Source organism: Octopus bimaculoides, chromosome 12, assembly GCF_001194135.2.
Source record: "Octopus bimaculoides isolate UCB-OBI-ISO-001 chromosome 12, ASM119413v2, whole genome shotgun sequence".
Taxonomy (NCBI): Eukaryota; Metazoa; Mollusca; class Cephalopoda; order Octopoda; family Octopodidae; genus Octopus; species Octopus bimaculoides.
In genome coordinates, this window is record NC_068992.1 from 9626054 (window position 1) to 9631342 (window position 5289).

The following is a 5289-nucleotide window of genomic DNA, read 5'->3' on the forward strand; positions in this document are numbered from 1 at the left end:
TGGTAGACTGAAACTGAAAAAAGCCCGTCGTATATATGTATATATATATATGTGTGTGTGTGTGTATGTTTGTGTGTCTGTGTTTGTCCCCCCAACGTTGCTTGACAACCGATGCTGGTGTGTTTACGTCCCCGTAACTTAGCGGTTCGGCAAAAGATACCGATAGAATAAGTACTAGGCTTACAAAGAATAAGTCCTGGGGTCGATGTGCTCGACTAAAGGCGGTGCTCCAGCATGGCCGCAGTCAAATGACTGAAACAAGTAAAAGAGTAAAGAGTATATATACTCTTATCAATAAATTCCACACTGTCGGATCGAACCAGGGTTTCATAACTGCGAAGCAAACTCCTTTACAATTCGGAAGTTTGCATCAGGCCAGCCCTTATCAAGAAGAACCATGTTCAAATGTTTCCAGCTCTCTCATTTTTTATTTTATTTTCAGGCATAATGTATTTATGGTTCTATCATTCAGTATACCATAAAGACAATATGGTACAATGTCAATGAGATTTGTCTCCTACTTCGAACAGGAACAACAATCATGTAGAGCTTCCCTTCATGATTCGTAACTATTCAGCATTAGTATAGTTAAATCGATTGGTTTAACCACTGTATATGAAGGGAAATTAATCTTAAGGCCTTGTCCAAGTAAATTAATATCTTAACAAAATAACTTGTACTTAATAGTTAATTAATAATTAATGAATTAGTAATGACTTCATAAAAGAACTGATCAGAGAAGAGCAACAAAATAACGTGAGAGGATTAGCAATCAACTCCTCTCTCTCTCTCTCTCTCTCTATCTCTCTTTTTCTCTCTCTCTTTTTCTCTCTCTCTTTCTTTCTCTCTCTCTCTCTCTCTCTCTCTCTCTCTCTCATCAAGCACAGGAGTACGCATAACAAGCACAAACGTGACTGACGTACATGCACATAAGTGATTAACAAAAATACTGAAGCACAAACACATACATACACACACACAAAGACTGATACACGCATGCATAGGGACATACATATATACACAATTAATAAATATATATACCGCCACACACACTGACGTGAAAATACACACACGCGAGTCTGAAGAAGCGAGTCAAAAGGCAACAAATGAATTTTGTGATCTCGTTTCAGACTCGAACGGATCATAGTTAAATCTGAAATACTAAGATTACGACAGAAAAAGGATTAGAGGACGAGAAATATGAAGAACAAAGGATGAATGAGGAAGGCTGAAGAAAGAAGAAGAAGAAGAAGAAGAAGAAGAAGAAGAAGAAGAAGAAGAAGAAGAAGAAGAAGAAGGGGTTATGGATGGAGTCTTTTTTCATAAATAAACTTACCGATTTTAATGCAAATAAGCATGGCAAGGAGAAATATCCAGTGGATCATGTTAATGCTGCAACTTATGTTTTTCTCATGTATCACCACATGTTATTGCCATTGTTGGTTTTGTTTTATCGTGTTTGTTATTTATATATTTTTTATATCGGTAACCGTCTTGGTGTTATTGGTCGAAATCTCAAGACTGACAGACGGAACTGCTCGAACATTGCACGACTGTTTCTTCGTTCTTGTTCAGTGTAAATGACACAGAAAAAAATGCTGAAATTAATAATTTAATATTTTTTTAGTTTAACCCGTAAAAAAGTGATGGTGAGTTGGTTTGGGGAAACCGGTGGCGCGTCCAACATATTTAAATATACTAGATAGTATTTAGTTGCCTTCAATTGAGTTCAAAAGCTGTTAGGGTCAACTTACTCTTGTTTATACTTTCGTAATCTGTAACATATGTACCACAAATCAACAAGAGAAACCCGACAGCAGAAGTGGGCAACCTTCATCGAGAAGTAGGCCACAATCGGGCCGCATGAGACACCGCTTATCATCAATCGGGCCGCATGAGACACGGCTGATCATCAAGCGGATTGCACTTCTAAAGAAAATTCACTAAACATTATTTTCCTCATGAAATAAGGCATACCGATCATGTATGCTCACGGGCCGCAGTATGTTCATAAGAGCTTCACAGGTTCGCCCAACGTGCTAGAGAGAGCAGCAAAAGCTGTCTGAAATTACAATCCCGTCGTCATGAAAAGGGAGGGACACGTTGTATTCTTAAAAGTAGGAAAAGACAGGGTGGCCATGAATGGAATGCATCTGCTCATACACCGTCTGATCGATCAGAGCTGACCTTAGAACTAAACAAGCTTAACTGTGACAACTTAAAATAGATCTCCTGTTATTAGCCGGTGTTTCGAACCAATCGATTATACCTTTCCTTGCCATGCTTTTGGCAAAACGTCAATTACTGCCTAACAATGTAGTTTTCTTCTATCCTATCGTGTTTTGAATTCGAAATCCCATTGGCCTCGTTTTTATCTTTCCTTTCACCGGAGCAGAGACAATAAGGATCAATGATAAATTTAGAATCGATTCGACCGACGCCTCTATCTCTTGTTAATTTATTCGCCTTGTGATATTCAAACAAGGCAATATTTTAGCAGAAGCTGTAAAACGCGATAGATTGGTTAGAAAACCGAAACAAATATTCTTTACAGATACTTTTAATTTTATTCCTATGCTTTCTGAGTTCAAGACGTGCCTCAGATAACTTTGGTATTCATTCCGCCAAGACCGATAAAATAACTCTAACTGAATGTCGCCAGTTCTTTGATTTTAAATTATAAATTTATTGCTTTACATAAACGTAAGATACGAATCTCTGATTTGAAGTTTCAATTTCCTTTCGTGCATCCCTTAGACCTCTTTTACACCACTAATGTCTTTGAGAAAGACACGAATGTCATGTCGTCGCATTTTCTCTGTCGCAATATACATACATAAATGCATATAGATAGATAGATAGATAGATAGATAGATAGATAGATAGATAGATAGATAGATAGATAGATAGAGTGTATTGTTCTGTGATCGTAAGATCAACAAAAAATGTACTCCATTTAGTGAGAGATAAATATTAAATATTAAATAAAGTTTATTAAATATGTATATAATATCAGGGGAATAAACTGGTTGTGTAATTATGCATTGTGAAGTAAACATGGAAGAATAAAAGGTCAGCCACCGTTGAACTGAATAAGTTTGCAAACCAGTTCCAGTGTGCGACTGTAAAAAATTCACTTAACTTAAGCAATTCTTTCATTTGAGAAAGAATTACCAACGTGACACATATACAAACATCTCTGCTATAATCTGTTTTAAGAGTACATCAAATAATTCCGGTTCTTATGTTACTAGGCTTGCATATTATCGATCCCCGAACAGATTTGAGTTCAAAATCTAATAATTCTTTCTCATAAATGATAATCCGGATGTATTTGTGTCAAATGACGTAAATCCTTAAGAATTTAAGGTGACGAAACGAAATATTTTGACAGCCATATCTTTTATCGAATACATTACCATTGTAGTAAACATGAATTAATTTCAACTAAATAGCAAGCTCTGTAGTGAAGTTTTCAATATATAACATCCACATCTCGATTTCTAATTCCATTGCAGCCAGCAGTTTTCTTAACATTATTATTAATGTTTTTGTGAAAGGTTAAATTTATTAAACCGATAAATTTATGAATAAATTTTAAAACGTGCTTCCTAGCAAATCATTTACACATAAGCTTCCTGCTAATTATTAAGTCAATCCAACCACCGATGTTCGTGACACACATTTGTGTGTTTTCGTGTCTATTTAAAATGTCATTATTATGTAGTTCTAGCAAAACCTATAAAAATTCTACCTTTTATAAATATCCATCAGTGATTTGTTAATCAGTGTTTTTTTTAATGTCGGTAGAGGCTAAATTTATCTAAATATGCTGTTGCTAGTGGATGCTTACCACTGATGACGCACAAATGTGCAGAAATGACGAGATCTAGCAATTCCACCGCCGTTACTGGGCGCTCTTAATCTGTTTCTGATCTTCTGTGCTTATTAACAATATACTTTTATACGAAATATAATCATTCAGCAACAACATACCCTCATAACCTCAGAGTCTACTACTAAATTCAGGCAACGACAAGCAGAGAGAACGTTCTTGAAGCCGAGTATTTTGAACTTATAGAGACAATATTTATCTATCACCTGAGGAAACATATCTCGTAATGCAGGGAAACAGTTGCATAATCAAGTATCTGAACACCTGGAGAACCACATTGCGTGGAAACAATTGTAGTGATCAAGAAATAAATGTCCAACCATACACCTTCTTGTTAACTCCAATTCTTTTAATTATCTATTCACACACGACACATGCCCAAACGCAAACCTGGCAATATGTATAATACTACTACTGGATAACACAGGGTAGATCTGAAGGTGGACAAGCTTTATACTGTACTCTACTACATTCTTAACAGAATATACCTTAGCTATATATATATATATATATATATATATATATATATATGTATAGATAGATAGATAGATAGATAGATAGAAAGAGAGAGAGAGAGAGAGAGAGAGAGAGAGAGGGGCAGACAGACAGAGGGGGGAGAGAGAGATATATATAGATAAGTATGTATAAATATATATGTATATGTATATATACGCATATATATATATGTGTGTGTATGCATAAATATGTGTATATCCACGCACACACACACACACTGCATATGTATGTGTGTGTGCATAAGTATAGCATTATTTACAGTCATATACAGGCCTATATATATACATAGAAGCATGTATTCGTGTAGGTAGTGCTTTCAGCACGAATAGCTGTAGATAAAAGATATATTCCAGAAATAATTCTCATGCTGAAAGAGTGGGAGGTGAGTAATGTTTCTTTTATTTTCATTTCTGTGGAATTTAATTAACATTTGCAATTGATTCGAAATTTGTATTCGTTGAAAGCAGTAATATAAATCCCTAACACTAACCTTAACCCTCCTACATCAAATGATAATTAATATTAATTTGTCGTTCTTTGAACTCAGTTCAATCACTTTTAATGTCAACAAGGAGCAGCCATTTTGATTGGAGCCATATCGTAGTAGCCTCGTTTTCAAGTTGGATAGCAACTAAGGTAATTCATCTTTTAATACTTACCTCTCATTCATAATTTTATTACTTCTCTTGTTGGTTTATTGCAAAAGAGACCGATGTCTCTTTATATGTATATGTGTGTGTGTGAGATGGTGTATATTTTCTGTATATACGAATGCATATATAGGTTTATTTGTAGACATTCAAACACACAAACGCATATACAAACGCAGACATGCATATATGTATATATATATATATATATATATATATATATATATA

At 34.9% G+C, this 5289-nt stretch overlaps 1 long non-coding RNA gene across 1 annotated transcript in view; it reads left to right on the top strand.

Annotated features, from left to right (window-relative positions):
- The window catches only part of LOC128249192 (uncharacterized), an 88944-nt gene that overhangs the window by 14419 nt on the left and 69236 nt on the right, over positions 1–5289 (top strand). The window contains exon 2 of the long non-coding RNA XR_008265298.1: positions 4959–5047. This is a non-coding gene — a long non-coding RNA (uncharacterized LOC128249192). The remainder of the gene's footprint in view (positions 1–4958; positions 5048–5289) is intronic.